Source organism: Cavia porcellus, unplaced genomic scaffold (assembly GCF_034190915.1).
Source record: "Cavia porcellus strain 051 isolate PalLab524CR breed Dunkin Hartley unplaced genomic scaffold, mCavPor4.1 scaffold_31, whole genome shotgun sequence".
Lineage (NCBI taxonomy): Eukaryota > Metazoa > Chordata > Mammalia > Rodentia > Caviidae > Cavia > Cavia porcellus.
Genome location: NW_026947514.1, coordinates 39,391,271 through 39,416,192, shown reverse-complemented (window position 1 = coordinate 39,416,192; position 24,922 = coordinate 39,391,271). Strand labels below are relative to the sequence as shown.

Genomic DNA, 24,922 nt, shown 5'->3' with positions numbered 1-24,922 from the left:
CTTTCCTGTCTTTATTCCTTTTATTTCTTTCTCTGGTATAATTTCTCTGGTTAATGTTTCTAGAACTATGTTGAATCAAAGTAAACATCCTCATCTTATTTCTGATTTTAGAGAGAAATCTTTCGGTTTTTGTTCAATTAGTGCAATGTTGGTTGTTGGTTTGTAATAGATGGCCTTTGTCAGATTGAGATAAAGACCATCTATTCCATTTTCCTATAAGGTTTTTGTCATGAATGGGTGTTGGGCTTTGTCAAATGCTTTTTCTGCATCTACTGAAATGATTATATAGTTTTGTGCTTGGCTCTGTAAATGTGATATATTACATTTATTGATTTGTGTATGTTGAACCATCCATACATGCCTGGGATGAATCCTACTTGGTCATGGTGTATATGCTTCCTGATGATTTGCTGCATTCTGTTTGCTATTTTCTTATGGAGGATTTTTGTGTTCATGTTCATTAGGGATACTGGCCTGTATTTCTCTTTCTTAGTTGAATCCTTTTCTAGTTTTTATATCAGGATATTGCTTGTTTCCAGAAATGAACTTGGGAGTATTGTTTTCTTTTTGATTTCATTAAAGAGTTTGAGAAGTAGTGGTATTAGGTCTTCTCTAAGTTTCTTTTAGATTTCAGGAGTGAATCCATCAGGTCTTGGGCTTTTATTTATTGGTAGGTTTTAAATTATATATTAAATTTCATTATTGATATTGATTTATTTAGAATTTTTATATCTGATTAAGCTTTGGTAATTCATATGTATTTTGGTCTCTGTCTGTTTCTTCTGTGTTTTATATCTTATTAGAAAACAGATTCTCAAAGTAGGTACTGATTACTTTCTGGATTTCTGTAGGATGTGTTGTGATTTCACTTTTTTCCTTTCTAATTGCATGACTTTTGAGTTTTTTCTGTCCTGTTTTTGATAATGTTGCCTTAAGAGTTTATGGATTTTATTTAATCTTTCAAAGAATATACACTTTTTATTTTGTTTTTAAATTTTTTTAATTTTAAAGAGATTAAGACAAAAAAGGACATAACAAAGCAGATCAGAACAGAACAATGTATGCAACAAGGATTTCACCACAAGACAATGCATAATTAACAGTAACTACCAAATGTCTCTTTCTTTAAAATAGAGCATAACTTCATATACAATAGTAAAACATAACAAAATAGTATAAAACCATTCAAGAGAATGAAAGTATTACAGGGCATTCAGAACGAAATAACAGAGAATGAACAATGGCTACTATGTTTCCAATTTTCCATAGAAAATATTTTATACTAACACACATAATAAAATCCAATAAGATACAAAAGAACCAATAAAAACAGAAGAACAAAAGCATACAATAGAATCAATAAAAACAGAACAAAAACACTGTAGGACTTCAGAGTAAGATGATATTAAATCAGCACTGGCTATCATAATGTCTTGTTTTCTTCAAAATAGCTCACAGACAATAAAATCAAACAACAGAATAAAACCATTCCGATTAATGAATGAAAACATTATAAATCTTCAAAGCAATATAATGGAGTATCACGATTACCACATACTTTTATGTATTCTTACCATTTCTTACACTAGGGAAACTATTTGGTATTTAAATATGTAAGTCTGATTTATTTCACTTATAAGTATGGTCTCAAGCTGCGTCTATTTATTTATATGTTTCTAGAACTATATTGAATAAAAGTAAACATATATATGATGTGCTCATTCTTTATAGCTGAGTAGTACTCCATTGTATAAAAATACCACAACTTTTTTTTCCAAGATCTGGCTATTACAAATGGTGCTGCTATAAACATGGGTGCACATATATCACTGTGGTATGATGTTTTCAGTTCTTCTGGGAATATGCCTAGAAGTGGAATAGCTGGATTGAATGGGACTTCTAATCTCAGCTTTGTGAGGAATCTCCAGACTGACCTCCACAATGGTTGCACCAGTCTACACTCCCACCAGCAGTGCAGGAGAGTTCCTTTTTTCCCCACAGCCTCTCCAGCATTTATTTTTGGTAGTTTTCTTGATCCTGGCCATTCTTTCAGGAGTGAGATGGAATCTCAGTGTTATTTTAATTTGCATTTCTCTAATGACCAATGATGATGAACATTTTTTCATGTATTTATTTGCCTTTTGTATTTCTTCATCTGAGAACTGTGTATTCATCTCAGATGTCCATTTTTGGATTGGATCTTTGAATTTCGGGGGTCTGATTTATTTTAATGTTTTAGATTAGCTTTGTCTGAGGGACAGTTCACTAAGATTTTTCCCAGTTTGTGGGTTTTCTTTTCACCATGCTGGAGATTTCTTCTGATGTGCAGAAACTTTTTAATAAGAAGTGCTCTCAGTTATTGATTCTGGGAAGTATTTCTCATGTGGTTTGATTCCTGTTCATGAATTCTCTACCTACCCTTGTGTCTTCAAAAGTTATACCTAATTTGTCTTCCAACAGATTTAATGTTTCTGTTTTACTGTGATCCATTTAGATTTTAATTAGTACATGGTGATGGGCATGGGTCTAGTTTTAGTTTTTGGCATATGGATACTCAGTTTTTCCAACACCTTTTATTAAAGAGACTGCCGTTCTTCCAGTGAACATGTTTGGCCCCTTTATCAAAGATAAGGTGGTTGAGTGTGTTGGTAGTTGAGGTTGTATCTTTTAATCTATTCCATTCATCTTCAGCTCTGTTTTGATTCCAGTACCATGTTGATTTTATTACAGTTGCTTTGTAATATAACTTCAAGTCAGGGATTATGATGCCTCCTACCTTGCCTTTGCTACTTAGAACTGTCTTTGCTATTCTAGGTCTCTTCTAGTTCCACATGAATTTTAGGAGTGAATTCTCTAGATCTGTGAGGTATGTTGATGCTATTTTCATTGGGATTACATTGAATCTGTATAACAGTTTTGGGAGAATGGCCATTTTCACAATATTTACTCTTCCTAACCATGAACAAGGAATGTCCTTCCATTTTCTGAGATCCTTTCAATTTCTTTTTTTCAGAGTATTATGAATTTCCCTGTATAGATCTTTTACTTCTTTCATGAGATTTATTCCTAAGTATTTCAACTTTTGGATTCTAGTATGAAGGGTGTGGCTTCTCATTTCTCTTTGTGTGATTTTGTTGTTTGTGTATAGAAACGCTATTGATTTTTGAGTATTGATTTTGTATTCAGCTACATTGCTAAATTTATTTATTATATCTAGGAGTCTTTAATAGAGTTTTGGGGGCCTTCTATGTAGAGTATCATGTCATCTGCAAACAATGATAATTTAACTTCTTCTTTTCCTATCTTTGTCCCTTTTACCTCTCTTTTGTCTAATTGCTCTTGCTAGTATTTCTAGTACTATGTTAGGTAGGAGCTGTGATAAGGGACATCCTTGTCTTGTGCCTGATGTTAAGGTAAAGACCTTCAGTTTTTGACATTTAATATGATGCTGGCTGTTGGTTTTTCATAGATGGCCTTTATCATATTGAGGTAAAGACCATCTATTCCAATTTTCTGTAACGTTTTATCATGAATGAGTGTTGGACCTTATCAAAAGCCTTTTCTGCATCTATAGAAATGATCATGTGATTCTTATTTTTGGCTTTATTGATATGGTGGATTACATTTATTGATTTACATATGTTAAACCATCCCTGCATGCCTGGGATAAATCCCTCTTGGTTGTGGTTGTAGAATATTCTTGATGATTTGCTGCATCCTGTTTGCCAATATTTTACTGAGGATTTTTGCATCTGTGTTCATTAGGGAGATTGACTTCTCTTTTTTAGTTTTGTCTTTCTCAGGTTTTGGTACTAGTGTAATATTTGCTTCCAGGAATGACTTAGGAAGAATTGCTTCCCTTTCAATTTAATTGAAGAGTTTGAGGAGTGTCAGCATTATGTTTTCTTTCTATTTCTTGTAGAATTCCCCATTGAATCCATTTGGGCCTGGGCTCTTCTTTGTAGGTAAGAACTTAATTACATTTCAATTTCATTAATAGAAATTGGTTTATTCAGCAGTTTTACATCTTCTTGATCCAGCTTTGATAGTTCATATATATCTAGGAATCTGTCCATTTCTTCTATGTTATCAAACCTATGAGAGCAGAGGTTTTTGAAACAGGTGTGAATGATCTTCTGTATTTCCACAGAGTCTGTAGTGATTTCACCTTTTTTATTCCTTATTGCATGAATTTGAGCTTTTTATTTCCTTTTTAAAATAAGGTTGGCTAGGGATTATCAATTTTATGGATTCTTTCAAAGAATCAACTCTTTGATTCATTGATTCTTTTGACTTTTTTCTTAGTCTCTATTGCATTAATTTCTGGTCTGATTTTTATAATTTCCTCCCTTCTTTTGGCTTTGGGCTTGACTTGCTCTTCTATTTCTAGATGTTTGAGGGTTAGCATCAGGTTGTTTATTTGTATTCTTTCTGTTTTCCTGATGTGGGAACTCAGTGCAATAAATTTTCCTCTGAGGACTGCTTTCATTGCATCCCACAGATTCCAATAAGTTGTATTTGTGTTTTCATTTGCTTTTGAGTATTGTTTAATTTCCCCTGCAACCCACTGATTGTTCAAGAGTGTATTATTCAATTTCCATGTGTTTGTGGGGTTTTTACACTTTTTTATCATTAAGTTCTAGTTTCATGGTGCTATGATCTGATAACATGCATGGGACAATCAATTCTTTTGCATTTGTTTAAATATGTTCTGTGGGCTAATATATGGTCTGTTTTAGAGAATGTCCCATGTACTGATGGGAAGAATGTATATTCTGAAGTTGTTTGATGGAACACTCTTTATATGTCTAACAAGTCCATTTGTTCAAAGGTGTGATTCAGTTCTGTTATTTCTTTGCTGATTTTCTGCCCCTTGGTGTCAAAAGTGTGCTAAGATCTCCTGTTAGAATTGTGTTAGAGCTAATTTGGTTTTTCATTTCTGTTAGTACTTGTTTTATATAATAGGGTGCTCTGGAATTTGGTGTGTATATATTTAAGATAGTTATCTCTTCCTCTTGAAGTTTTCCCCTAACCAGTATGTAGTGTCCTTCTTTATCCCTTCTGATCATTATTGGTTTGAAATTCAGATTATCTGCAAACAGAATTGCTACCCCACTTTTTTTTGGTTCCTGTTGCATGAAGTATTGTTTTCCATCCTTTGACTTTTTGTCTGTGAGTATCCTTTTGGGTTAGATGGGTTTCTTGTAGACAGCATATGGTTGGATTCTGTTTCTTGATCCATTCTGCCAGTCTGTTTCTTTTAATTGGTGCATTGAGACCATTTACATTAATGGTTAGAACTGTTATATATTGGTTTGTTGTTGACATGTTATCTTTTTGCTGTTGCATCTTTATCTTTCTGCTCTGTTTAATTGTCTGCTTTGTTTAGTGGTTTTTTCCTAAATGTATCTAGGCTGTCTTTCAGTATTATTTGCAGGGTTAGCTTGGTGATCATGAAGTTTTTCAGCTGTTCTTTGTCCTGGAAGTATCTTATTTCTCCATTGATTTTGAAGGACAGTTTTGCAGAATACATCAGTCTAGGTTGGAAATTGTTTTCCTTTAGGATCTGAAATACTTCACTCCATGCTCTTCTTTGCTTTATTGTTTGTGCTGAGAAGTCTGCTGTGATTCTGATAGGTTTTCCTTTATAGGTGATCTGTCTTTTGTCTCTAACAGCTTTTAATATTCTGTTATTATGTTGGATTATTGGGATGGTAATGATTACATGTCTGGGTGTAGTTTTATTTTGGTTATGGCTATTTGGTGTTCTATATGCTTCACTAATCCTAATGGCAGTTTCCATTCTCATGTTTGGGAAATTTTCAGCTGTTACTTCTTTAAATAGCCTCTTGATATCATTTGTGTTATCCTCTTCTTTTTCATTTATCCCTATCAATCTTATGTTGTTTTTCTTTGCATCATATTGCAGCTGTTGAATTGTTATTTCCTGATTTCTTGTTATTTTTAAAAGATCTTTCCTTTCCTGTTCACTAGCTACAATCTTGTCTTCAAGATCTGACATTCTATCTTCACTTTCATTGAGGCAGTTATGATAACTTTCAGTGGAATTTTTTATTTCCTGTATATCTCTTTGAATCTACTTCATGTATTCTGTTTGTTTCTTATATTGTTCATCCAGGGATTCTTTTTATTTTGTTCCTCTAATTTTTTAACTGTGTCTTCTTTAGATGTGTTCAGTATCTCTTTCATTACTTTTATCATTTCTTCTTTTATCTGGGAGATTATTTCCAGTTTGAATTCCTTTAAAGTTTCCTGGAGTTGCTTCTTTATTTCAATTGCTATTATTTCAGGTATTTTAGATGTATGGCATATATTTTCTTCTATATACATGGCTCCCAGACTTTCTTGGGATGGGCTGGAGGTGTGAGATTGAAGTTTGGTCTTTCATTTTGTCATTTTCCTATATTTCCATGTTTCTAGTGTTGTTCCAAGGCTTCCTCTTGGTGTGTTGGAAATCGTCTCCTATGCCCTCGGCTCCTGGGCCTGAATGGAGGTTGCTGAGTGTGGTCCAGTCAGGAGTACAGGACCTCCTGTGCCACCTCCAGTGTTTCAGGGATCTGTGGGGCACCTCAATACTGTGGGTGATGGTCCAAAGCTCTCCCTGGGCAAGGACCAGTGGGCTGGAACTCACTTCATGTGCTCTCAACTCCCTTGATTGAAGAAGGTTGCTGCGTGTAATGTAGTTGAGCCACAAAACCACACAATCCTAGTCTAGTGTGGCTGGAAGCTGTGTGAGTCCTTGATCACTGGGAATGATGATCTTAAACTCTTCTGGAGCTCCTGATGGTGAGCAGGAAGTCACTCCCACTGGGATCCCAGTTCCTTCCTCTGGCAACATAGTTCTCCGGATTGAAAGAAGGTCATTGGACATGGGCTAGGCAGGCCTTAAATCTGCAGAGCCCAGTCTAGTGTGGCTGGAATCTGGGTGCATCCTTGAGCACTGGGAGCAATGATCTTTAACTCTCCCAGTGCTCAGGATGGTCCAGGGTTTATTTTAAAGAAAATAAAACTAAGCCAAACAAAACAAAATAAAGCTAGTCATAGCAGAACAATTAAAGCAGTACAGAACTTCCAAACAAGATAATAGGAAATCAATAGTGGCTACCATAATGTCTCTTGTTCTCTTCAAAATAGCTGTCCATACCATCAGATGTAAAAAAAATCAAACAAACAAAACAGAATAAAGTCAATCAAAAGAATGAAAGCATATTTTAAAGAGGATAAAGCCAAGCAAAATAAAACAGAATAAAACCAATCAAAGCAAAACAGTGCAAGTGATACAAGCTTTCAAAACAAGATAAGAGAAAATCAACAGTGACTATCATAATGTCTCTTGCTATCTTCAGAATTGCTGCCTGTATCATCAGACATAATAAAGTAAAACAATGCAGAATAAAAGAAATCAAAGCAGAACATTGAAAAAAGAAAACAATAAAACAGAACAAAACCGTGTGAATAGTATTTGACTTCAAAAACAAGATGAAAATCCCCCATAGTTTCTATTTTGCGTATTATTATCTTCTCAATAGATGCACAGACTACCAGCCTTAGGACTGCTAAGTCAATCAAATCAACAGAAGCATTAAGTTGCTTTTGTACCTCATTTGCTATCAACTCAGTGTGTTCTCCAAATCAGCTGGTTGCTACCTTGTGGGCTTGGGGTGGGGTGTTCTAGTCTCCCAGCCTGTGCACTGGTTGGCTCACAGGAAGGTCAAATTAGGTTCTTGTTACTCCTCCCACACCCAGCATGACTTCTGCTGATTTACAGAAAGGGTAAGTTGTCTTGTTTTTCTTCCTGGGCCCCACTTGGCTTGTGGAGGTTCACAGGAAGGGCAGATAGACTTCTTGTTATACTCCTTCCAGGCCCAGCCTGGCTTCAGCTGCTTCATGGGAAGGGCAAGTTGGCTTGTTTCTCCTCTTGAGCCCCACACAAAGAGCCTACTGTTTAACTGATTGATTCTTTGTATATTTTTAGTTTCCACTGCCTCAGTTTCTGCTCTGATCTTTATAATTTCTTCCCATATAAAAGATTTGGGGCTGTCTTGCTCTTCTTTTTCTAGAATCATGAGGTTCAACATTAAATTATTTAATTGAGTTCACTCTTTTTTTTTTCCAATATGGAATTTAATGCTACAAATTTATCTCATAGGACTGTTTTCATTATGTTCCTTAAGTTCCAGTGTGTTGTATTGTCATTATCATTTGATTATAGAAACTATCTAGTTTCTTCTTTAATTTCATCTGTGATACATTGTTCAGGAGGGTGCTATTTAATTTCCACATGTTTACGAAGTTCTTCTGTCTTCTTTTGTGATTAATTTCAAATTTCATTGCACTCTGATCATATAATATGCATAGGATACTTTCAATTACTTTGTGTTTACTTAAACATTCTGTGGGCTCGTATATGGTCTCTTTTGGAGAATGTATGTACCTGAGAAAAATATGTATTCTAATGTTGTGAGATGCAGCACTCTGGAGACATATACTAAGTCCATCGGTTCATAGGTTTGGTTCAGTTCCGATTTTTTTGTTCTAGTTTATCTATCTGTGATAGTGGAATATTGAGATCTCCCTACACAATTGTATTAGTGATTGTTAGATTTTTATGTCTGTTAATATTTGTTTTGTATAGTTTGGTATACTGGTAGTTGGTACATATTTATGATTGCTCTCTCTTCCTTTTGGATTGTTTCCTTTAAAAGGATTTGGTGACCTTTGTCTATCTTAATCAGTTTTGGCTGGAATCCACTCTATCTGCAAATAGGATAGCTATCTCTGCTTTTTTTCCAGTTTCCTGTTGCATGTAGTATTGTCATGTAGACTTTCAGTCTATGAATTTCTTTTTAGATTAAACGTACTTCTTATACACAGCCTGCTTGAACTATTCTGCCAGTGTGTTTCTTTTGCTTAGTGCATTGAGACCATTAAAATTGATGTTTATAATTGATATGTATTGACTTATCCTTGTCTGTTATTATGCTGTTGTTTGCTGCTCCTCTCTGCCCCATTTGATTGTTTGACTTGCCTTATTGATTCATTCTGTTTGTGTTCATGGAGTTGTACGCCTTGCCATTTCTTTGCCCTGAATTCGGAATATTTTGGAGTGCTGGTATTGTTGTCATGAATTCCCTCAGGTGTTCTTTGTTATATGTTTGAAATATCTTATTTCTCCATGAATTTTAGAAGGCAGTTTTGTAGGCAATATCAATCTGGGTTGGAGGTTGTTTTCTTTTAGGGTTGGACATAATTCACTCCAAGGTCTCCTTGCCTTGACAGTTTCTATTAAGAAGTCAACCATGAATCTGATAGGGTTTCCTTCATAGGTGATTTATTTCTTTTCTCTAACAGCTTTTAATCTTATTTTCCTGGATTGATTTTTGGACTCTTGACTATTATATGCCTTGTTGTAGATATTTTTGATCATGGCTAATTGGAGTTCTATAGACCTCACTTATCTATATGTCAAAATCTTTTTCCCTGCCATGGAAATTTTCTGTCATGGTATCTGTGAACAGGCTGGTTTTTTTTTTAAATGATATGAACCATCTCCTGTTTTTTTTCATTGACTACAATAAATCTTATATTTTTCTTCTTTGAATCATTTATCAGCATCTGGATTTCCTTCTTATGATCTCTTACTATTTTTAAAAAATCTTTTCAAAGTTGCTAAAAACATTGTATCATTTTAATTTCATATTCATACCTATGTACTTTTTGTTTCTGGTGTGATATCCTTTACTTCACACTTAAAATCCTCAAATTACTATAATATATTTTGATTTTAAATATATTATTTAAAAATAATATAAATTTTACTATTTCATGTGTAATTTAAGGACCTTAAAACAGTACATTCCAACATCTTTAGTTGTCATACATACGCTATAATATTAAGTGCATTACTCTTACTTTTTTTTAGACAGTTTTAGGAAAATAAAAAAAGAAATAAAATGAATTTATAAATTTACTTTCCTTTATTTCCTTTCTAGATACCTTTTGCTTAACAAAAGTATGGCCCAAGTTCCTCTCTGCACTATGTATCTTCACTTTGAAAATTTCCTCTTTACAAACTTGTGGTACAGGTTTGCTGTAAAAGAATTCTCTGTCTCTCTGTCTCTGTCTCTCTCTCTGCCTCTATGTGTCTCTATCTCTGTCTCTGTCTCTCTCTCTTTTTGAAAGTGTCTGTTTGTTTTATTTTTGAAAGCTATTTTTGCTGGTTGGTTTTCTTCCACCTTTAGTTCATTCAAGATGTCATTGTCTGTAATTGACGATAGTTTCTGATAAAAGGTTTGTTACCATTCATATCCTTGTTCTTCTGATATAATAAACTCTTTCACTCTGCTCCCTTAAAGATTTAAAAAGTTTTTTTTTTCCCCAGCAGTTGAGCATATGTGTGTGTGTTTAATTTATTAGGATTCGTGTTCTCTAAATTTAGCTGTCCATTACTTTTGGAAAATTCTTGGAAATTATCTCTTCAATTACTATTTTCCTCTAGTCTTTTTCTACTGAAATTTGCAGTTTCATCTAAGTTATAATTTTAGATATTTGTCACAGTTTTTGGGTGTTTGAGTCTTTTACAATTTTTTTTAACATTCTCTTAGTGTCTTAATTAGGCTGTTTTATTTACCAATATTGGGATTTATAGAATCTTTCTTTGGCTAATGCTGATTTCATTAGCGATTATTTACATCTTATAGTAACTTTTCATTTCTGGTACAGTATTTCCATTTTGTTCCTTTTTTATTGTTTCTGTGTCTGAAATATTTTACCTGATAGTGCAAATTATCTATCATTTTGATTATTCTTTTTAACCTGTGTTTTCTTGAGGTTCAAAATTGAATTTTATACAAAAATTTAGTTTTACTGTTATTTTTACATTAGTGGGAGCTGACATCTGTAACTTACAGACAAGCAAATACTTTTGTCTTTTTTTTACCTCCTAGCTGAACAAAAATGTACATAATTTATTATTTTCATTAGGCAAGGCTTGCTTTTTATATGTTGATGAGAATGCCATGTAACCCTTTTGTAAACAAAATGACCAGGGTCCAAACCACCTTTGGAGGAAGTACTGAATATGCATATCTTATTTAAATAAATCATCCAGAAAGAAACAGAGAATTCACTCCCTTTACTTTGAAGGCTTTATAGTTATCTGCCAAATTTCTATGTGTAGCTCACCAACATTCCTTTATTGGAAATATCAATATTTCCATATCATAGTTCTTGAAAGGACTTGAGAGTCTCAAACTCTCTGTCTCCTTTGGCTTTCTTCTCTTTTGGGAAAGCTTTATTTATGGTTCATTTCACATCATCATCTCCATCTTCGTAAATTTTCTTTAGGACATTTATTAACCTCTCACTAAGATCTGTTTCAGCATCATAGGTTAGCTTTTGTTTTTCTTCGCGCTTTCTTGACCTGAGTTAAGTACTTTCCATGGAGTGTTTTCTGCTTTCTTTCTACACAAGAGAAGAACCATATCAGTATTGCTTTTTTGAACTGCCTTCCATTGAGATGGGTTTTAAGAGATTGTTCACAGCAGTAGAATACCCTTCCTATTTAGATTTTTTCCCCAAAGATCAAATGACCTCTCTGTGAAATAAACCTGCACATTTTCTTCAGGAACTTGAAGGACTCTAGTTAAGATAATGTAGATTTTCACAAACTTATCTGACGATCTGATTGTCACTGTATATCCTATTGTGATGGGAGTACCCACAGCAGCCAGTTTTGCATTGTCAAGAAGTTTCTTCTGTGATTTTTGTTGCAGCTTATTCTTTATTTCTGTTTCAGTCTTGGATTTTTCAGCAATCATGCATCACGTACTCACTGCTTAGTGGCCTTTTCCAGCAATGCCTTTACTTTTCTAGGTTATTCTGCGACTCCTGTAAAGCTGGAGTCATAGTCGGGCAAGGTCAGACCAAAGGGCCAGGCTGTAAGAGTACGCCCAAGGCCAGGAACCACTGCCCGGGAGCACGGACCTCACTAGTGTGAGCCACTGTGTGTGCCCCTGACCTGTGTGAGACTGCGGTCTGCCGTCTTTTACTTTGTGTTTAATGGTCACCAATATCTTGCTATTCTTCAAGAATCCGGATTGTTATTTTAACCCCTCTGTCTTATCATTCTATATTGCATTTGAGTCTGATTCTTTTGATTGCTTTCTATGCACTTGTTTGCTTTGTTAATTTGTATCTGAAATCCAAGAATTTTGTATAGGATATATAGGTTAAGAATTAAGGTGAATATTACTTATAATTGGAAACTTTCACACCTTATATTTCACTAGGCCAGGATTTGGGCTGGGTTAGGTTTCATTATTGGAACAGTCACTACCTATGCACCACAACCTTCAATTATACTCGTGTTACTTCGGTATGCTTGTCAGAGGATTTTTTCTTAACACTTCTCGGTCTTAGTTGTAAATGTTATATTTGCTCATTATATCAAGAAGGTCTGTCTTTATGGTCTCACATACTCCCAGCAGAAGTATTAAAGTAATGGATTTAGAAAAGACTTTCTCATTTTTGATATTAGACTGAGGGCAGAGTAGTGTGTTCCGTTTTTCTGACACGCTTTTGGTTTTAGGTAGATGCTATTTTCCTGGTTTCCGTAAATGTGACCTTCTCAGTACTCCTACTTATTTGCTAGATAAGGGCAATATTTGATGATCTGGACCAGAGAAATATTTCTGTCATTCTTGTCAGGAGTATGGGTAAAGATTTATTGTTTTTTTCTGTTCTTTTTCTGTATGGAGGACTGTTCACCTGTCCCTTAAAGCCAAGAGGATTCTCTGCATTTTCCCTAGTGTCTTCTCTCTTATTCTTCAGGGAAAGCAGACAAGAATCTGCAAAGATTTTGTTCTTTTTTCCACTGTGGCTGTTATTTCCGCTACCTCAAGAATTGACTGCGAGGGAGGCTTTTTATAGTCTCTTCCATTGCCTCCAGTCTTTCTGTCCAGAGTCCACTGAAGATGGTTAAGAAGAGTTTGTGAGTGAATGTAGATTCCTATTGTGTTGGCAGTTTTGAAAAGTTTAAATTCTAATGCTAATTCATACTTAGTATTTAGTAGTCTATCCGAATTTCTAACCTAATTTTGTTAATGGTATTCAAAGTTTCAGTTTCTCAGGTAAGCGGGATTTAGTTTTATTTTTCTTTGAAGGCTCTTATCTTTAATTTTAGGTTAGCTTTGTTCCCCTGAAACAGTGAGGTGAACCTTTTGGAGCTTTCAATGATACAAACAGCCCACAGTGGCATGTGTCCCATAGATAAACCATCACTGCCTAAAAGATACACCGTCTAATGCATTCAATAAATGTAATTTTACAAGTCTTTCTTTCTTTCTCTCTCTCTCTTTCTTTCTTTCTTTCTTTCTTTCTTTCTTTCTTTCTTTCTTTCTTCCTTTCTTTCTTTCTTTTGTGGGAGAGAATCTCTTCTAGTGGTAAAAGTATTATTTTAATATTTTTTGCTAGGCACTGTGGCGTGGACCTATAGCCCTAGCTATTTGAGGCTGAAGGAAGAGCATTGCCTGATTTAGGAGTCTGAGGCCAGTGTTGGCAATGTAATGAGGCACTGTGTCAAAACATAGTCACCCTGGTTCTCCATGCTCCCCACCTGCCGCTGTGCTTGCATCCTCCACCCATGATGTGCTCTGCCTCCGACTCAAATTCTTCCCCATGTACTCAGTGCATTTTGACGAGTACTGGTTTATGCCAAGTACTATGCTGGAAGCCGTACTGATTGGAGGGCTGTTCTGATGAAACTGTAGGATCACCTGGTTTGAAGGGAAATTTCATTTTAGCCTCAAACATTAAGAATGTTGGTTTTGCCAACCTGCCCTCCCCATAAGCCAGTGGTGGCCATGCAGGCCTGGGAAGAGAAACAAGAAGCCAATCTACCTTCGCTATGAGCCTGTGGCAGCCACCTGGGGCCAGGAAAAGAAACAAGAAGCCAATCTGCCCTTCCCATGTAGCAGCAACAGCCGTGTGGGGCTGGGAAGAAAAATAAGAAGCCAATTTGCTCTTCCTGTGAGCCAGCTGATGTGCATGCTGGGTGACAGGAAGAGGCCTCAATACCCACTGTAAGTAACCTACCAATTTAGAGGACCACAAGTTGAGTTGATAGAAGCTGAGGTACAAAACAACTTAATTCTTGTATTGTTTGATTTTGCTGGCCTAAGGCCAATAGTCTGAGAGTCTATCTAGAGGCTAACAATAAGCAATATAACAACTGTTGGGATTTCCTTCTGTCTTGTTTTTGAAATCAAACATTGTTCTCACTGTTTTGTTCCAATTATTGTTTTGTTTCCTTTAATATTCTATTTTTATTGATTTTATTGTTTGATTATATTATGTCTGATGGTATGGGTGGCAATTTGGAAGATTACAAGAGGCATGATGGTAACTGTTGTTGATTTCCTCTTATTCTGTTTTGAAATTCTGTATTACAGTCACTATTTTATTTTGATTGGCTTTATTCTGTTTTATCTTTCTTGGCTTTACTCTCTTTAAATAAAATAAAATATATAATCAAAATTCTTTTACATATACTAATACACTTACCAAATCCTTCATTCCTGCCACGTTTCCATGGTTCCCTGTAGAGTAACGTTCCTTTAGCTTCAAAAGTTCCATGTAGCATTTATAATCCTGGTGAATTTGTTTTTGATATGTATCTTTCTTTACTTTGGAAGTTTATTTTCACTGGGTATAAAATTCTGAATTGGTAGTTATTTTCTAATTTCAGCATTTTAAATATATCATTCCACCATCTTCCAACTTTCATTTGTTTTTTTGAGTGTGCAGACTTCAGTCTTACTGTTGCTCTTTTAAAGCTAATACTGTTTGTAATATATTATTTTCCTGTTTTTAACAGTTTTGTTGTTTTTAGCTTTCAGAAGCAATCTTACAATGATGTATTTAGGAGTGGTTTGTTTTTTTACAATGCATATATATTCAATGTCTTCTATTCATTTTGGAAAACTTTTGGCTACAGTTTATATACATTCTCTTTCCCCTTCTAGGATTTTTGATTATGCACACATATATTTCCAAAGCTATTTCTGCTTTCTAAAACTCATGGTTTCCTATAATCAGGGGTATTTTCATTTACTTCTGCTTTGTTTTCTCTATTTCACTTCTGCTTTGCTTTATCTAACCTTCTAAGATTTTGGTTATGCACATATTTATTTTCTGTTTGTGCTCTCTTTATTTTTTGTGTTTCTTTTGTGCTTTCTTTAAAATCATATTTTCATACAATCAGGGTAAGTGTTTTCATTCAATTCTGCTTTGTTTTGTGTAACTGGCTAGTGATCTTATCAACTGGATTTTTAATTTTAATTACAGAATGTCTTTGTAGATTTTTCACTTGAATTTCCTTTAATATGGCAGATTCCAGACAAATTTCCAAAGTTAATTTTTATTCTATTTTATTAAACATATTAATTTAAATTTTTTCCTTTTCATCTTATTGGCACTATCTATCTATCTATGTATCTATCAATAGTGATAACATTCATAATAGAACTTTGTACCTGTACATGGTATATATTGCTTCTTCATTTCAAATTTCCCTTCTCTCTTTGCAGCCCCCTCTTATTCTCTTTAATTACAAAAGCTGTGTTTCCATTTTCTCTATTTTTTTTCTGTATCCTTCTTTTCTTTCTTTCCTCCAGAGGATGTAGTGAACTTCTTTGGCTCTTTGATCAGTTTTGGCTTGAAATCTGCTTTGTTTGCAAATAGAATAGCTACTTTGGTTTCTTCTGGGTTCCTGTCACATGGAACATTATTTTCCATCCTTTGACATTTAGTCTATAAATTTCCTTTGGAATTAAAAACGTCTTTCTTGTATACAGTATATTGTTGGATCTTGTTTCTTGGTCCATTCTGCCAGTTTGTTTCTTTTGCTTGGTATATTGAGACCATTAACATTGATGGTTATAACTGATAAGTATTGATTTATCTTTGTCATGTTATTTTGCTGTTGTTGGTTCCTTGTTTTTTCCTCATTGTTAAATTGTTTGCCTTGCTTGGTGGATTCATTCTTTTTGTATTCATGGAGTTGTAGTCCTTGCTATCTCTTTCTAGAATGTCCTTCAGAACATATTAGAGTGCTGGTCATAAATTTTGTTTAGTATTGTTTGTCATGGAAGTGTCTTATTTCTCCATCAATTTTAAAAGATGGTTTTGCAGCATATATCAATCTGGTTTGAAGTTTGTTTTCTTTTAGGGCTTAAAATACTTCACTCCAAGCTGCCCTTAACTTGAAGGTTTGTGATAGAAAGTCAGCCATGATTCTCATGGGCTTTTTGTTATAACTATTTGTTTATTTTCTCTAATGGCTTTTAAAATTCTGTCTTTTGTTGAATTTCTGGAATATTGAATGTTATATGCCTTGATGCAGATCATTTTTTGATCATGGCTATTTTGAATTCTATGTGCCTCACTTATGTGTGTTTGACTTCTTTTCTTTTTTGGAAAGTTTTATACTATTACTTATATGAATAAGTTTTTTCATGTCATTAACATTGTCTCCTGCTTTTCATTGACGGTGATTAGTTTGTATTATTTTTGTTTGCATTGTGGTGCAGCTGTTGGATTGATTTCTCATAATCTTTTGCTGTATGGTTTTTTTCTGATACCAGGGATCGAACTCATGACCTCGTGCTTTCCAGGCAGGCATTTATGCTGCTGAGCTAAATCCCTGGCCCTCTTGTGCTGTTTGTAAGATATCTTTCTTTTTATGAGTGCTAACTGCAATTCTGTTTTCTATCTCAAATTATCCACCCTTACATTGGCTCATTCTGCTGGGTATACTTCAATGGAAATTTTAATTTCTTGGCTATCTCTTTGAATATGTTTCATGGATTCCACTGCTTTCCTATGTTGAATATTCATGATTTCTCTGATTTTCCTAAGCACGTCTATTTTATTTTTAATCTGTACGGACTCACAAGTCACTAACCATGTCTTTTATTATGGTCACCATCTATGGTTATGAGAAATTATTTCTGATTTGATTTTTTCTAGAACCTTGATCATCTGCTTTGTTACTTCTCCTGTGTGGCCTTGGCAAAAATAGTTTAATCAACAATAACAATAACATTAAGCACATCCTAGTAAATGGCAAATTGTAGTATTAATTTGCCACCTTTAACCATAGGAACTAGATTTGTAGTTATATAACAAATGTAAAATAAACCAGAAAATTGTTTGTAATCAATAGGACTTGGATATGATGTTTGTACCCTCAGGAAAGAAAATTTAAAAGAAGTTAATGGTAAAAACAGAAAAATAGAAGAAGAGATTAAAAGAAAGACTTGAGGAAAACAAGGACGATTATGCAAAGTTGAGGACACTGTGACATGACAGGAAGGAAGGAGAGAGGGAAGAATAAAAGCAAGAACAGAACAGAACAATAGCTAGACTAGAAACCTTGTTCACACTCATGTAAAAACAAAAACAAACAGAAACAAACCAAAAAAAGCAAAAACAAAAAAAAATGAGAAAAGAAAAAAAGAAAAATTTTTAAAAAGTTCAGTATCTATCTCTACTGTCACTTGTTAGACAATGTGTGCAGACAGATTCTAGGTCCAAAGTTATTAATCCTAAATCCTCAGTCACCTAGCAAGTCAGCTGTAGCTTTATGGAAGGGTAGTGGATAATCTCAGCAAGCCTACCCTTTCAGTTCTGCTGAAGTTCAGGCTGATTTCTTGTTGTGAAAATGAAATTCAGTTTGATCAACCTGGAACACTCCATGTGCCTCCTGCCAGCTTGAACCAGTTCTTTGACCTCCTACCAACTTGAACTAGGCAGTCTTATCCTGACCCTGGATAAACCAACCCATAGCTCTTCTGAGTTCCAAGCTCAGTTGGCCCCTTTCTAAGATGGCTACCAGTCAATCTCCCTCTCTTATAGGATGTCTGAACTCAAATAATTCTCCAATCAAATTCAGTAATGTAGCTGGATACAAAGTCAACACTAAAAAATAAATAGCATTCCCATACATAAACAACACATTCACTGAGAGAAAGAGAAATCACACCCTTCACACTAGCATCCAAAAAAATGAAATACTTAGAAATCAATTTGACAAAGGAAGTAAAAGGTATATTCAGTGAAAACTACAGTAATCTGAAAAAGGAAATAGAAAAGGATCTGAGCAAATGGACAGACATACTTTATTCATGGAAAGGAACAATAAACATTATGAAAATGGTCATTCTCCCAAAATTGTTACACAGATTTAATGACATTCCAATTAAAATACCATTAGCATACATCACAGATATAGATAAATCATTCCTAAAATTCATCTGGAACTGTTGTGCTATTTGTTGTGTCCACTGTTCTTTTCCACTGGTACATTTCTCCATGGAAATCTCTGATATCAGCAGTCATTATTGTGCGTCTGTACACAGTGTTCAGACAGATTCGAGCTGCCCCTCCCATGCAGTGAGTCTGGGTTCAGGGAGAAAATGCTGCCTACCACCTCCTTCTTCGCTGAGGTCTCTCTCTTTGCTCTCTGGTGGGCTTCAGTTTTTGTTTCAGATCTTTTCTGGGTTCTGGGGACATACTTCCCTCTTTCTTCTGTTCCTCACATTGATATATTCCAGTGTCTGGAAACCAAATCTCAGAGAGGCTTTTTAAGTTGCTTATCACTCCACCATCTTCCCAGAGCTCCTAATGTTACATTGTCTGACAATTGCATTAAAATCACTTGTGATTCTATTTTTATTGGTTTTTCTTTTGATTTTTACATCATGTGCTATTGTTATTTAGTGAGCCCAGAAATTTGTGATTGAGCCGCAGATTTTGTGGATCAATAACTGTAGAGTTTTAGATGATTTTGTATTTCTCCAAAAGTTATTTTTTCTGTTGGCAGAGAGCCCATTCCAGTGGATCACCCTGATACTTCTAATGAGTTGTTTCAGGTTTTGTTGGAGAAAATTTGTTTTAGTCTTAACTTTTATTCCTCTGCATTGCTCTTACTTCTTTCTTGTTTTGTCTGTAAGCTCTCAATGGAAAGTTGGGATATTTACCAAGTTTACCTTAGGAGAATCTGACCTCTACCTCTGTCTCTCAAGACAGACTGCTGACAAAACCTCTACATACTGTTTTATCCTCATGACTGGTGCTTATTTAGGCATCTGGACAGCTGACATATTACTCAGCAATTTGAAGAAAAGTTTTACTCAGATTTTATACTCACTTTTCTGTGGTAACCTGTTCCTAGGATTTTACCCCAAATTCCCTGCTGCTGTGGCTGGTATAAACATTGACCTTTTCCTCTTCCCTGTCAGCTCTCTGTGCTGGGACTTTGAAAAATTCCCTTCTGGAGGCAGCTGATAGAAATATGTATGTGACCTTCATATCTTCCTTTCTGTCCAGAATCATAGAATTTTATCTCTTACCTCTATTGATTATTTTGAATAGCTTAAAACTTGTTCAAACAATTGTTATGTTTTTCAGCTTTTATAGTTTTTTGTTGAGATAGTTGTTTTGCTAAAACCTATTCTAGTCTTAGTTTTTTTTTTTTAAAATTGCAGTTTTGACTCCTCACAAAGCACGTCCCAGGTATACAACTTTTAGCCAAATATTGATTTCATTTTCAAACATATATTACTCTTTCTTGTTGGATTCTAAAGTCCATATAGGACAAGATTTTATCCAATTTATAAAAAATGGCTTATTGTGTTAATCATATGTAATAATTTAAGGCAACAATAATGCATTTGAAATATGTGTTTCCACTTAGGAATGTAGAATATTTTCCTATTTTTCCTGTTGCATATTTGTTTACTTACCACTGAATTATATATATATATATATGTATATATATGTATATATATATACATATATACATATATACATATATACATATATACATATATATGTATTTGTCTTTTCATTTTTATCGGTACTAGGGATTGAACTCACGACTGCCTGCTTGCAAGGCAGGTGCTTATGCCACTGAACTAAATCCCCAGCCCCTGAATGATATATTTTATGTTTTCCATTGTCCATTTATAAATATCAAAGCAATGATGTAAAATAACTGCATCTTCATTTACTGAAGGAACACTGTAGACTATGTTTAAACTTGATAAGAAAAAAATGTCAGTGTAAATATATTTAGAAAAATAGACAGAAGTGCCAGAACAATGAAATCAAACAGTTTAAAATATTTATTTCTGAGGAGCAGAATTGAGAGGTGGAACAAATATTTATTTTGTTATTTATCATTCCTCTTTGACTTGAAGTGATATACATGTATTATCCTTAAAAATTACACAAAATGCAATTTTTAACTTAATAAAGTAGTGTTAGAGTGCTCCTCAGTCCAAAATGAAGCTGATCAGAGATCACAGAGCCTTCCCATTTCCTTCTAATCTTTCCCAATGCACCCCTACTCCGATTATCAACATCCTCCCCTGGAGGGGTGTAGTGAACCTATACTGACACATCAGCATCACTGGAAGTTCCAGTTCACATTAGAGATCACTCTTGATTCTGGCGAGTGTATAATGATTTGTGTCCATCATTATAATCACATATATAATTGTTTCACTGATCTAAAATTTCTCAGTGCTCAGTGTTCACCCCTCCTTCCCATCCCAACCCCTAATGACCACTTTTCATTCTCTTCTTAATTTTGTCTTTTCCAGAATGTGGTATAGTTGGAACGATATAGCATGTAACCTTTTAAGACTGAGCCCTTTCACTTAGCAATGTATATGTAAGGTTTGTCTATGTCTTTGTGTGACTTGATAGCTCATTTATTTTTAGCATTGATTGTATAATATTCTATTATCTGGATCTACCAGACTAGTTATCCATTCACCGACTAAAGAGCACTGTAACTGGTTCCACATTTTGGGAGCTGTGAATAAAGTTGCTATAAATATCCATGTACAGATTTTTGTGTTGACAGAAGTTTTCAGCTCCTTTAGGGGTAAATATCAAGGAACATAATGGATGGGTCATGTCATAAAAATCTTAGTTTTTGTAAAAAGCTGCCAAGTTCTCTTCCCAAGTCACTGTACCATTTTGCATTCTCACCAGCATCACTGCTGTACAGCATGCCAGCACTCACCATTCTAACAGGTATTGATGGTATCTCATTGGTGTCTTAGTGTGTGATTCTAATGACATACAGTGTTGACCATATTTTATATGTTTATTTTGCCATCTATATATCATCTTTGTTGAGATATCCATCCAGATATTTGCACATTTTTAAAATGGATTCTTTGTTTCATTATTGACTTTTAAGAGTTTTTGTATACTTGGGAAATTAGTCCTTCCTGTTTCTGGGAAGTTACAGATCAAGGTGTGACATCTGATATCTGATGAGTACTTTCTTTGCACTGCAGAAGGAGGAAAGACAGAAAAGGAGGCTCACTGAGCACAGCTCTTCCCTAATCTCATTTATGAGGGAGGAGCTTTCATAGCCCAATCACCTGTTACAAACCCCCCAAATCTTAATATGTCACGTTGGCAATACATAAATTTGAAAGGGACACATTCAAATAATATCACATTTTTTTCCTTTCATTTTTTCTAAGCTTGGTGGTAGCAGCATCATGTCTGTCTTGGTAACTAAGGTAACACCAGACCCAGTATATCCTGGCACATCATAAGTGCCCAGATATCAACTGAGGCAAAAAATGACTAAAAATTTTTCCTTTCAGTACTGTGAGTTTCTCTTGAATACCAAATATGTTCGGTACTTTTGTTGCATCTGGGGAGTTATCTTTGAAGAGGGATGACCAGGAATTCCCATAATGACCCTTCACCTCTCTCTGGGTCTTTGCTTTCACTCCAGTGAAAAATGAGGAAGTGAGTTATCAGGAAATGGAAGAATCAAGACTGATATGGCATGTAGTGAAAGTTTATTTTAAAGAGTGGCAAATGAAGAGGAAGCTGAAGAAAAGTTATCTTAACAGTAAAGTGGTATTGCAAGGTAAAATAAATCTCATTTGGGTTGCCCAATGAATTTGAGATGTACTTCATACCTACAGGAATGAGAGGGTTTCTAAAAAAACCTGATTCACTGATTGGTGTGATCTAAGCCAATCAGAGTCTAAGCCTTAGTTTCTGGGAAAGGGATAGGTCAGTTGAGGATTTCTTAAGCATGCAGTAAGTACAAGTAATATCTTCATAAAGATACAGGTTCATTTTTCAAGCACATGATATGCAATAAGCATGTAATGATTTTATCATCATTAGCCACTGATAAGCAAGTGATGATTTTACAATCATCAGTCACATGCAAACAGCATGTGAAGATTTTACAATGATAGTGACCTAACTTTTGATTTCGGTTGTCCATACCTCTAATCTGCCCCTACATTTTGACACTGAAACAGGTATTTTGCTGATTTTAAGGGGTGAATTTTGATGTGCATGTAGTTTTATAATCATATTTTCAACTGTGTTTTTGCCTACTTAATCAAATTTATTTATTTTTGGTAATGGGAATCAAATTTAGGACCTGGCACTTGAGAGGCAGGTGCTGTGCCACTGAGCTATATTTCCAGCCCTCAAACTTATTTTTAGTTTTTATTTTTTAGTATTAAGTTTATTTGTTCATTTAGATATACATAATGACCACACCATCATAGGGAATTTGTACATTATTTATCTTAAGTCATCTTTTCTTTCTCTGCCCTACATTCAGCCCTTTTTTCCTTCCTTATTTACAAAACATCATTTCCTTAATTTTTCATTTTATTCTGTTTCCTTCCTTTTCCCCACCCCACTCATTTTCCTTTTGAACAATTTCTTGTTCCTTCAAAATACCTATTATACATTTTGGTTCTTATTTACATTTCCAGTTTCTCACATCACAGCTACAATGCAATATTTAAAAGTTTGTCTGATTTCTTTCATTTAAAAAGTATGGTCTCAATGTCCATCCACTTACCTATAAATGTCTCAAGTTTATCCCTCTTTGCAGCTGAGTATTACTCCATTATATTAAAAATACATCTTTTTAAAATCCATTCATTGGTTGAAGGGCATTTGGGTTGTGTCTATTATTTAACTATTACGGACTATGCTGCTTTAAACATAAGTGCACATTTATTAATGTGATTTGATGCTTTTCATTATTTTGGGAAGATACCAAGAAAGGGGATAATTGGGTCAAATGAGACCTCTGGTTTTAGTTTCTTGAGGAATCTTCACACTGATTTCCACAGTGGTTGCACCAGTCTGCATTCCTACCAACAGTGGAGAAAGTTTGCTTTTTCCTCACAGCTCCATCAGCATTTGTTTTTGCCTGGTTGTTTGTTAATAGCCATTATTTCTGGAGTGAGATGGAATCTCAGTGTTGTTTTAATTTCCATCTTTCAAATGATCAATGATATTGAGCATTTTTTTCATTTATTTATTTGTCATTTCTAATTCTTCATCTGAGAAGTATATGTTCATTTCAGATACCCATTCTTGGATTGGTTCTCTAAATTTGGGTGGAAGTCTGATTTATGTCAATTCTTTATGTATTCTTGATAGTAGCACTTTGTCTGAGAACAGTTTACTGGCTAAATTATCTTTGTACTCCATCAGTTGTCTTTCTCACAGTGTTGGTGAATTTTCGCTGTGCAAAATCTTTTTAATAAGATGACATCCCTGTTGTTGATTTTTGTGACAGTTCAGGTGCGACTGAACTTTTACTCATTAAGTTTTTGCCTACACCTGTGTCTTCAAGAGTTGAACCTATTCTCTGTAATAACAGAGTTAGTGTTTTTGTTTTAACATTTAGATTTTTCATCCATTTTGAGTTTAATTTAATGCATGATGATAGCCATGGGACTAGTTTTAGTCTTTGGCATATGGAAAGTCATTTTTCCAGCACCATTTATTAAAAGGGCTATGTTTCTTCCAGTGAACATGTTTGACATCTTTGCTGAACAAAACAAGGCTGTGTGTTTGGAGTTGCTTCTGCATTTTCTAATCTGTTCCACTGATTACAAGTACGTTTTTTATTTGCCAGTGCCATGCTATTTAACATAGGAGGTTTGTAGTATAATTTCAAGTAATATCCACTGCTTTGCCTTTGTTGCATAGAATGGTGTTATTCTGGGTGTCTTCTGGTTCCAAATGAATTTTAAGAATGTTTTCTCTAGTTCTGTGAGGTATGCTAATAGTGTTTTGATTGGAATTGCATTAAATCTGTATACAATTTTGAGAGTATGGCTATTTTCACACATTCTTCCTACCCTAAAGCAAGAGATATCTTTCTGTTTTCTGATATCCTCTTCCATCTCCTTTTTCAGGGTACTGTTGTTTTCAGTGTAGAGACTTTTGCTTCCTTTGTTAGATTGATTCCTAAGTATTTTGGGTTTTTTGATGCTATTGTGCAAAATGCTGTTTCCCTAATTTTTCTCTCAGTGAGTGTCTCAGTTACTTTTCTCTTTTGCTGAGACAAAATACCCGATCCCCAAAATCAGGGAAGAAAGAGTTTATACATCTTACCATTTTGGAGGTTTGAGTCCATATTCAGCCACTTCCAAGGCAGGGTGATGTGGTTAAGGGACAATCATTCATGGCAGCTGCAAGCAACAAGAGCAAAAGTACAAAAGAGGGAAAATCATGCCTTTTTTCTTCCCTTATATTGTATGCCAGCTCTACCCCTGGGTGAGTGCAGCACCTACACCACCAATTCCAGGGCTAGACAATGAGCCAAACACAAATGCTAGATTCAGATACCTCCATGTGTCAGGCTCGGGAGGCACTTAAACACAAATCATAACAGTGAAGTTTGTTATTTGTGTACAGGAATGCTATTGATTTTTTGAGTGTTGGCTTTGTATCCAGCTATATGACTGAATTTGGTGATTAAGTCTTGGTTTTTTGGTGGAGTTTTTGGGATCTTCTATATAGAGTATCATATCAT

The 24,922-nt window shown here is 34.7% G+C and overlaps 1 pseudogene; it reads right to left on the bottom strand.

Moving 5' to 3' along the window:
* Positions 1-11,241: 11,241 nt before the first annotated feature.
* Positions 11,242-11,928, bottom strand: LOC106028176 (calcyclin-binding protein-like; annotated as a pseudogene).
* Between the last annotated feature and the right edge of the window lie 12,994 nt (positions 11,929-24,922).